The sequence below is a fragment of the Petromyzon marinus genome, chromosome 24, assembly GCF_048934315.1.
Source record: "Petromyzon marinus isolate PM22_M1 ecotype Great Lakes invasive population chromosome 24, UKy_Petmar_22M1.pri1.0, whole genome shotgun sequence".
Classification (NCBI taxonomy): Eukaryota; Metazoa; Chordata; class Hyperoartia; order Petromyzontiformes; family Petromyzontidae; genus Petromyzon; species Petromyzon marinus.
Window position 1 is genome coordinate 13,391,047 of NC_133690.1, and position 11,290 is coordinate 13,402,336.

The window sequence follows — 11,290 nt, forward strand, 5'->3', positions numbered from 1 at the left end:
CAACAATCTGGCTCACGGCAAGACGTGATCAAGGCCTATTGGTCTAAACGTGAGCGTTGTGTGAAATCAATTCCAGATGGTGTTGGAATAAATCAAATTCTTGGAACAATTGATTCCTATTGTTAAATATACTTTGTATGGACCCCACCCATGCCGACACACAAACTAACCACAAAGTCTGTCGCATATTTTCTCACATCAATTTCCTCATCAACTAAGGCACGAAAAATGCAATTCTTATCATTATTTTACATTCATAATTGGAAAGCCATTTCACCGTTCAATTTCACTACAGAAACCACCGAACAAGTAGCGTGTAGTTTTATTAGGGCTGTTTGGTAATTTAACTTGAAGAATCTTCAGGAGCGTGCTAAATGTCCGTGTGGATGTTTAGCCTTTGAAAAAATATCCGGCATCACACACCAGATGAAGCGTGCACACATGTTTTGCTATTCCTTTAAAATCCGATGCTGTGTGTACGCACATTTGTTGCAAGTGCAGGCACAACACGAATCAGATTTGTGAATGTGACCCATTTCTTATTTCAAAGAAAAACAGTTAACTACTTGAATACAGTGTTAGATATATAGAGTTTGTGTGTGCATTAGCACAAGCAGTACTGTGCATAATTATAACGAATTATCGAACTCACGTAATTGAATGCAAGAGGGTTTAAAAATAAGTGCACACCTCCCAACCTTGGATGGAATATGAACTAAAAACAAATAATTAAAGCAAAATTCAATATTTTCTTTAACAATAAAACATTGCTTTGCTCGGTTAAGGCGCATTAATCCGAAGCTTAACATATACAGCATTTTAATAAACTGTGAAATACTTTTAAAATAATACTGGTGTACATTGGATTAAAAATATGCTAAGGAACGGAGAAAACAAAACAAAAACTAATTATGATAAAGCTTCTAAATTAGTTATTGTTAATATTATTAAAAAAATAACAAAACTACATTTCTCACGATATTTTCTGACCCTAAAATCTTGTTTTTGACTTTTCAACCGCTGCCCTGACTAAAAGTTGCGACCCGGTTAAGAGACAATTAGTTTGTTTAAAATCAACCAGTGGTCTCCGATGTATACTTAACTCTATAAAGAACAATTATTAAACACGCAACATCAATATTTATGACGGTGCTCGCTGCAAAGCACTTGCTTCTTCCACAAGGCCAATTTATCACGAATAAATGACGTTAAGAGGGCTGTATAGCCAACAAATATATTGAGCTACATATGGGGGTGGGTAGGGGGGGGGGATACCCCCCTTCCTACGCCTCCACCCCCACTCCTAAACTAAAATTGCACCCATTTTAGGATTTCAAACTAAGTCAGAATTTATTATCCCCGTGGGTTAATCTCCCGAGTTTCAACTGCACCGAGGAAATCCACCAGTACTGTACACGGACTCGCACATTGAGGCTTCACACACATACACAGCTGAAGAGGGGGGGGGGGGGTAAAAAGGGGGGAGAGCAAATGGGGGGGGGGAGGGGGGAGTAAAATAAGGGGAGGGGGAGTAAAAGAAGGGGGAGGGGGGTCTCTATGAGCAATGACTGCGTGTCGTTCTTTCTACGCGCGACCCACACAATAGGCTATTGACTGCGAGCACACGGGGGGGGGGGGGGGAAACAGCTGCTCGCTCTACTGCGCGAGCCGGGAGTTTTTTTTTATATTTCTGACAAAAGACTTTTTTTTTTGCAAGGAAGGGGAGGGCATGGGGAGAGAGGTTGGCGGTAGTAACCGGAGAACTTAGCCCCCCCCCCCCCTTAGCACCCCCCGCTTGATGATCACAACACCCACATTTCAAGTTGAGAATTGTGCAAGTGACTTCGTTCACGCCACCGCTCGTTCGTAAATGAGGTTTGCGGGAATTTTGAGAAATTTCGAAACAAATTAAACATTGTTTCGGAATGAGATTCTCGCTGCAGCGAGAGCAGACGCGGTGAAGAATGGACACATGAGCAAAAAGGGGTTCGTTTATTAATAGCGGCCGGTGAATCATTGGCCGACGTTAAAGCTTGCCGCAAAATCTAGGCCAATGCCATGGCTTTATGGCTCTCAGACGTGTTTTTTTTTCAGGTGACATTGCGTTTAGTTTCAGTTCCTGAAGAAGCTATCAGTAAGCGAAGGGAAACGTCAGACAGAATCTTGAACAGCCACGAGGTTACAAGCCCGAAAACACTTGGGAGAGAGCTATATACAGCCACAACCGTGAAAACACAGGCAAAATAGCTTTACCTATAAGAGAAAAAAACCCACACTTCAAAGCCATACTGTATGCGAAATGAACAATGGTAAGAAAACAGGAAATGTGCAAAGCAGGCCTTCTTCCTAACGTCAACTCTTAGATTGCTCTACAAAGAAAACGAGGCTGTATCCTTGGTAAGGGGGGGGGGGAAAGGCACCCGAACAAGTTGGTGCAATGCCATGGAAAAAAAAGGTCATGTGCAACTAACTATAGCAGGTGACGATTGTGCATTTTTCACCAGCGAAGGCTGTCCATGCGACTGTCTAAAAACTGACCCCCCCCTTCCCCACCACACACACACACACCCCAGAAACAAAATCTGTGCATTGGCCATGTTGTTTCAAAAACGATTCATCACGGAAACGAGAAAAGCCCGTCAGACAACTTTGTGGGGCCCCGAGGCTCAGCCAGTGGAAATAACCCCAACAGCAAGAAGGCCGGGTAATACAACAACCCCACACACTTTTGGCCAAATATGGTCAGGCCGGAGAGAAGACCTTTCTTTCTGCACCACCATTGGCTGCAGAGATTTTTTTTAGCAGACTTGCGGCCTTGTAAAAAAATATATAAGCCCTGCATGCGCCTTACCACACCTCGTCGTGTTCGGACAAGAGACAAAAAGAGCCCAAAGAAAATAATAGTCCTTGCAAATAAACACCATGTCACACATTCAACTTTTATTAAAGAACCAAGTTGAGATCCCATTTAGGCGTAATGTATCTATAATGTATCTTGTTAAGAGGACATCGGGAAATGCAAGTGGTATTATTCTGATACCAATTGAGATAATTTAGAATTTAACATTTTGGCTAATGGCACCTGCACACAATAGCGTGCCTCTTGATAACGGCACGGCTATCTTTAAATCCCACTATCTACAGCACACTGCAACACTGCGATGATTACCTGCATTGTTACCTGGTAGGTGCTGTACTCGAAGAATCAACTTATTGCAAACTGGCCTACTGGTGAGCATTAGCCAACACGTCACGACGCATCCATGAGATTCATCAGTAACATTTGGCTTTCACTTCCCTCAATAGATGTACCAAAAAAAGTGCGTCCAAATCATTGTCAGGATATATTTAAATTTCACTGCCAATTATATGGCGTTACATTTTAGGCTAACGGACCAATGCAAACAAAGAGATATGAAAAAATGATAATAGGTAAGTTGACAATGGAGAAAATGTTGTAATTGTTTCAAACAGAATTGAGACAAAGAATTGTGACCATTCTCAAATGACGAGGAAAGTGGGTGAATTGTCATTTGGCCAAGCAAAATGCTGTGCACCGTGTCCCTGAGCTGCATAGAACACACTGTACCATTTAAAATAAAGCAGGTGAGTTAATCTCTAAAGGTGCACTTTGTGCAATGCCTCCTCACATATTCAACACACAAGTAAAGCAAGTGCGGTGGGAAATGCTTCTTTTAAGCGCGTCTATTATTAGTACCGACGTAAAATAAAGCGTGCAGTCTGCATGCAACGAAAAAGCCTAAGGGATATTAATAACACAACTTCACATGGACGCTAAGCAGAAAGGGCGTTGAAGCATATGAAACACTAATTGTGAGTGTATTAATCTTTAATCAAGGAACAGCTAAAACATACGAAAGAACATGGTGCTCTTTGTGTTTAACTTGTTAATACACTTCTAATGGCAACAAAGTTTCATACATTCAAGGTTAGCTACAAGATAATTCGTACGATAATTTGTGCTATCAGACCAAATTATTACTGGCTCTAATATAAATGTTCTCGGCAAACAATAACCTTTTGCTGGCACCGAAAACGATAATTTAAATGAAATACAAACCGGACAAATTGGGAAGAGTAGTTTACAAAGTTGCTTTCAAATTGCTTAGCAAAAAAAAAGAGCAAAGTTAAATTTGTTCGCAATGTGACGGCAACAAAAATGTGACGGGCTTGAATTTTTTAATTTCATCACCCATAACGAAAAAATTCAGTGTCTCCTTGAGAAAACGACAGGCTTTACAGAACTTGACGCAATGGCGATAAGGCATGGTGTGTTGGGGGGGGGGGGCATATAACCCTATCACGTGACTTCCGGGGTCATTCAGCAACGTTATTCACACAGCACATGAAGCCAACGCTGGAGTGTTGTATATAGCTATTCAAGTGAAATCCATTAACGTCACGTCCACCCTTCCTTGCAGTATGATAATAATATAAACTTCGGTACAAGGTGGGGGGGGGGGGTATAGGAACACACATTCATTTTCTTTCATTTAGAGCAAGGTGACTTGAGGGAAGGGAAAATAAAAACTCTTTAGAAACATCTGGGAGCTTTTGTGTTTAAAGAGCCTTTTCGTAATTTATATGAGGACGTCCGTTGTGAATATGGAGCGATGAAATCAATTCGTGTGTAGGAGCCAAATGGATTGCTGCATCGCGAGAGATGTCGAAGGCTTGGGGAGGTATTCTTCCAAAAGGGGATAGATCATAAATGATTAAAACATTAGTTTGGCATAATTAGTCATTAATATCAACCGTAGTTTGGGAATGTCGCCAAAACTGATCGTGCCGTTGCTAGGACTCTACTGCTGAGGATTTTGCGAACCGAGCACACTAACTTACCACTAAGCAAGATGTATTGACTGCAGTGCTTGTGGGTGAGTTTAAGATACACGTACAAACTTTGCCACTTCAAAAAGACAGCGAACCTTTTCCAAACTTGTTCTTAGCGCTGTTTTGTGCGTTCCTCATTTCTTCTAAAACATTTCTTTTTGCTTAAAGCATTATGTGAAAGGCAGCGTTGGTTTGGCACGATGCAGCTGTTTGGCTAATGGAAGGAACGAGCCGCTCTCTGAACGGATTAGGAGGGAAGAGACGTACACAGGCGGCTCAGATTGGGAGCAGCTGGGGCCCCCGGCTGACAAGAGCCAACAGGAGGTTCGGAGCACAGAAATCAGAGAGAGAGGGGGGGGGTAGGCGGTTAAAATAAATAACTTGTTCTAAAGAGAAGGCAAGCGGGTGGAAGGATAAGGGTGGTGGCTAACTGCCTGCCTTTCCTGATAACATGACAATGAGTTGGCTCGAATTTCCTAAGCGGGGAAGTGAAAGAAGCAGTAACGATACAATCTGTGTATAATCATTCTCTACGCAAAAACAAATCAATTTGGCAGGAGAGAAAAGCATCACTATAGACCTTAAAAAACAGGACGAAATGTATTCACGTGTCCCTCTGCGTTATGTTCATTTTCTTAACGTCAAATTGTGCCTGTGAAAGTGTCCTGTTGTCATCATTTTGTTGAATCTTGCAAAGGTCATTAATTTTTACGCAATACATTTTTCCTGACATTTCTGCGCCATTACGTCAACACACCCGCTGGTTCCACAATAAAATGTTTCAGAAAATATGCTAAGCTAAATTAAAACAAAATGACCCACATATAAGGCTGCACTCATCTCAAGTGACATTTGATATAACGTTTCATGAAACTTACAAAGTGCCCATGAAATTATGCAGCTTCACTTGCAGTCCATTAAACGAAGTAAAAAAATAAGACAATAAGAACTGTCATCCAATAAAGCCTTGGGCCCTATTCTGTCACCTGTAAATGTAGATACACAACCACGTACTGTGTACAGTAGATTTGGGCAAAATTTAAATGACAAATCTCCAGCAAGCCCATACCATACAAAGGCAAATTTAGACGTACCAGTCAATATTCCACGCTACCTTATATCAACCCTTTCCTATTGGACATAATGACCTTATTACATAATTGCCACTTGTTGTTATATACCATCACAAAGACATTTGGCCGTACCTCTAATGTGCAATATGCCTATACCAAGTCGTTTTACCCCCCCCCCCCCAAAAAAAAAGTCCACCACTGATATACCACGCAGAGACAAAGCCGTAAAAAAAAGCCAGACCAGGGCCGGTTAATGACTTGGCTGTACAAAAATTAATCTCAACAGTGTAAACAGCGGCAGGTGGCCATTGTGCGTACGGAAACAGATGCTGTGTTTAAAAAAAAAAGACGGAACATCATGGCATGTTTAGCTTCGACAAAATAAACCTTGTAAAAATCCGAGCGGGCAACTGCCCGAGAATTTGTTTGCGGCGTAAAATAGCCGTGTGTACATTGAAATCCACTTCACAAAGAGGCCCCAAAGAATGTATGCGTTTAGCTTAGAAGAAAAACTGAATATGCCAGGGATTGTAAACCAACGCTTTCTGTGCCACAAACGATCACACATTTGGATGCAATCGCACTACGCAAACAACAATGTTGCAATTCATTGTCAACAAATGTACACTTTCACCTTATGATTCACAAGCAAATTGATACACTCGGCCATCAAGTCGGTTTGCAACAAAGGCGATGTCAACACTTTTTTTTTTACAAATTGCCAAATTTCCGGGCGTAAAGTTGTTTTGCTACAATGTTTAAATAGACAACTAAGAGGGGACTTGTTGCATATTGTGTTTCTCTCATTTAAATCACAGACACCCACATTGCCCAAATATTGTAAATACATAAACACACACACAATTGACCTATTTCTACAAATGCTTAAAAGGCATATACGTACTGTACACACCCTTGATGTATGTGTACATCTGCAGGTGACTTTCTCATTAACGACAGTAAACGTATCGCAGAACACTTGAGAAAACGTAATGCTCGAGTGATTTGAATCAAATGTTGGGGAATTGATTACTTCCCCATGCTTAGCCACATCCTCGGTCTAACCAACTTTATAAGGAAGCAATATAGCAAATGTGGCTTCAAAGAGATTGCAAAACACCCTTTAAAGTCCAACTCGGCGGTAATATATAGAACTCTGCGCCTATAATTGTAACGTGCACAAAGACAGGCACACAACTCGCATCGCATTGATCATACTATGAAATATCGTAACTACAACCTAACAAGTCCATCTAAAGCTTCAAATAAGAATAAATGTAATTGCAAACAAAAGTTGGGTAATTAATCACGACCCAAAAAGCAAACGACTTTAAAGTCTGGAGATTATAGTAAGCCACTAGATTGTACTGTATAATAGGGTAATTGCACTTTGAAGCTTGGTAATATGACTACTGTAACAGAATCCTACGGCTGCGATAAATGCTACTTTATACGGTTTAAGTTTTTTCTGTTTTCAAACCCGAAAAAGGGAAAATATGAACACAGAACAGACAACGCAGTTGTGTTCTGTAACGGCTTGCTGGATTCCAATACAAATATATGATTTGCACACAACGTATTTATTTATAACGACAAAAATATACATCTAAAAATAACTAATTCCATCCATATAGCCCAAATCAAACGGATACATCCCAAATCTGTCACTTGCATGTTTCGACTCGTCACCACCACCATCATCATCACATCCCATCTGACACAAGGCGCAATCTCTTAACCAAAGTCGCTTTCGAGACTATTGATGGGCAGACGTTTTAATTAACTACCGAATAATAATTACTGTGAATAATACGGCTCGCACACAAGTCTCACACACACACAACCAACTCGCGAAGACGCCACACACACACAAACGAAACTCGGCTGGTTTTAAAAACCAAAAACCCTCCGGGGTTCTACTGCACGTTGTTAACCAAGTCGCTTCTACGCCGGGCATGGGAGAGAGATGGAGAGGATCTGGCAGACAGGGTTTTAAAGAAACCAACAACCAAAATGATCATATACCCTACTAACTCTCCCGAATAAAAGACTTCTGCGTAGACGTACCCAACCAAACGTGTACAATTTGTGACCAGAAAGACAAACGCGAACATCGGATTTCAAGACGCGCTCGCAACTTCTTTGCTTTTAAAACACAAGAGGGTAAAAAGAGTTGCGCGCGTTCTTATAATCGGTGAGCGATCAACGAAACGCCACGTTACACGCAACTCGCCACCAGCATCACCATCGGACACCGCACGAGTTGCAACCGATTCCCGAGACGAAATTAAACAACAATCGGTGCCCCCCCCCCTTCTTGATGTTGCACATCGGCCCAAAAGTGTGGCTGAAAGAAGAGGATTTTGAATGAACTAACAAGCCGTAGTAGTAGTATAATAATCCCCGTCATAAACGTACAATCCCAAACAACAACAACTCACCATCAATCACATCGGAACACGGGGGGCGCAAACTCCCCGAGACTACTGCGGCGATGTAACCAACACCAACTCGTCGTTCCGACTGCCGGTCACAACATTGTCACCAAAGTGCGCTTCGTACAAGACCGGGCTTGGGGAAGACGTGGGGGGGGGGGGGGTGGTGGTGGGGGGGTATAGGAGAGAAAGAGAGGGGGGGTTCTTAAAAAACTAACCAAATAACAATAAAAAAAAATATAAACACCACGCACAAACACACGGGCACAAAGCCCAGCCAGCGCCTGCCTTTCTTTGTTGAAGCTGCTAGAAGGCCCGCAACAGACTTCTCCTCGGCCCTCCTCCACCACCACATCTCCCTCCCCTCTCGCATAAAGTTTTGCAGGTCTGCCATGCCCCAGCTCTCGGGGAGGAGGAGTAGGAAGGGGGGCCCACACGGCTAGAATCTAGCAGTAGAGAAAGACCCCCCCCCCCCAAAAAAAAAACTTCCTCCTTCGTCCCAGTCCAGCGACGGCGTGACCCCCCTCCGCTTGCTAAGCTAAGCGAGTTGAGCACACGGGAGGACACACGGCAACCACCACGACTATACACACACACAAGCACACACACACACATCTGCATACGTTACATATACCTCTAAAAGCTCACTCGCTCACCCGGCAAAACTATCTCTACAATTTTTTTCCGGCTTTCCCACGCTGTTCGTAAGTCCGCTCGCGGCAAAAAAAATATCGCACGTCTCAATACAATACGAAAAATGATCGCGTGTATACTGACATCTTTGGTTCACGTTGGAACAATCATACGATTGTGTTTGTTTTATAATATTGCACATTAGAGGTGGTGGTTTTCAGGAGCTCGGTTTCAAGGGGGGCACCCCCCCCCCAGTGGCAGCTGTCCCTGTGTGGGCCCCCTCTCGTCTGTCAGAGGGCGATGATCGCAGCTACGTATCATCCCATTCGAGTAATTAGAATCATCAAGTCTTTGCGAGAGTTAAACACACAACACACACACACAACCTCCTCGGGACTTTTTTTCTTGTACAGACGGACATAGCCGATTTAAAACGACTCAAACCCCGGTTGGGAAAGCGCACGCCAAGTGCACGTAGACCCAGACTGGCATCGCGGCGATACACAACGGAACATCGCATACCCACGCGAATCATGGTATCTACTGAGCAAATAAGACGGTAATAGTTCGCATGTACTTGTACCGTAATATACTAGCATGAGTTGAAGAGACAAAGGGGGGGGGGGTCTCTCCTCTTCTCTACCGGGCTAAGCCTCGTCACCTCCCGGGGGGGGGGAGTGGTGGTGGTGAAGTTTTGTTAGCGAGCCTCCAACTACAGTAAACTGTACAATACTACTCCACAACACATTCGTACCGGAGTACAACAGCATGTAATACACACACACACAAGTAGCACATACAGCCACACAGAACATCCATCCAGCAACCACAGCGAAACCCCACAAGGGCAACTCCCGCTAAGCACGAGAGACGCAGAGAGAGACATCGGGCCAAAGAAGCAAAGCGCAAACTGGGGAATTTTTTTTTTACACACACACAAAAAAAAGAAGTTTTAATCAAAATCGTTCTTTGCTGCCGTTCGAGCCAAAACTCCATCGTCCCTGCGCCTTTTTTTCCCTCTCTTCTCTCTCTCTCTGTGTTTTTTCACCCCCCCCCCCACCTCCACAACCATCCGGAAGTTCGCCTTTGGAAAAATCCGAAAAATGTCGCCTCTCTCCGAGAGAGCGGCAAGCGAAGCGGCAGCCAGAAAACATCGGCAAGCCTTTCTCTCTCTCTCCTCTCTTCTTCCCGGACACTACTCACACCACACGCACCACACGGGGCTCAACTCACTCGCACAGTCACCCACGTCGCTCCTATGCCGCTCAACTCTCGCAAGCGAATCATTCGGCGGTAACAACACGAGCCCCCCACCACCACCACCAACAACAACAACGCCGCCGCCACGCCACTCTCCTCCGCCTGTCGCGCCGCGAGCGGCTGGCTCCACTCACGCTCCCGGTACACTTTACTCACCTTTTTACTCCTTAACGCGCTGGAACCGCGGGGCTTGCACGAGGTGGGGGGGGGGTGTGCCCCCCACCACTACCACTACTACCACCACCACTACCAACAACAACAACACTTTTATCTCTCTCGCGCTCTCTCTAGCCACCAAGAACTGAGCAAAAAAAAATCCGGTGTAGTCAAAGTCAATTTAAAAAAAAACCCAACAACCGACCACCAACCACCACTAACAATACCGGCACGGAACTTAAACACCGGAGTATAAATGTGTAAGTTAAAACAAAAAAATTGTTTGGAAGGGCAAAAACAAAATGTCAATTTGGTTGCTGCTATTGTTTTCCGCTTTTAAATTTTCTGCCTTTATCGTTTTTTTATGGCGAGGGGGTTCTTTTTCTCTCTCTTTTTTTTGCTGTAAATGATAGAGCGGCGCGAGGAATGCGAGGAATGAGAAAAGGAATGATATGAACGCCGCGACAGCGAGAGAGCGAGACGGAGCGCCCCTGGGCGGGGACAGAGGAGGAGCGAGAGGCGGGACCCGGGCTGCGAACCACCGGGGGAGGGAGGGAGGGAGGAGGAGAGCCACCTCCCATCCATCCACCCGGGGGGCACCTCCAACCCACTCACCCACCCACCCCATCCACCCCATCCACCCCCACCCACCCCCACTCACCCGCACCCACCCCCACTCACCCCCACCCACCCCCACTCACCCCCACCCACCCCCACCCACCCCCACTCACCCCCACCCACCCCCACTCACCCCCATCCACCCCCACTCACCCCCACCCACCCCCACTCACCCATCCCACCCACCCACCCCCACTCACCCACCCCACTCACCCACCCCACTCACCCACCCCACCAACCCCACTCACCCACCAACCCCAC

The 11,290-nt window shown here is 44.7% G+C and overlaps 1 protein-coding gene across 7 annotated transcripts in view; it reads right to left on the reverse strand.

Annotated features, from left to right (window-relative positions):
* The window catches only part of LOC116945562 (transcriptional enhancer factor TEF-1-like), an 81,473-nt gene extending 70,626 nt beyond the window's left edge, over positions 1-10,847 (reverse strand). For 3 of the 7 annotated variants that reach the window (XM_032959979.2, XM_032959976.2, XM_032959973.2), the window contains exon 1: positions 10,412-10,847. The gene's annotated coding sequence lies outside the window, so the exon portion shown is untranslated. Of the gene's footprint in view, positions 1-8,368; positions 8,509-10,411 lie in introns of those variants that run through there. The other 4 variants (XM_032959981.2, XM_032959978.2, XM_032959980.2 and 1 more) reach the window with 3 other exon arrangements.
* Between the last annotated feature and the right edge of the window lie 443 nt (positions 10,848-11,290).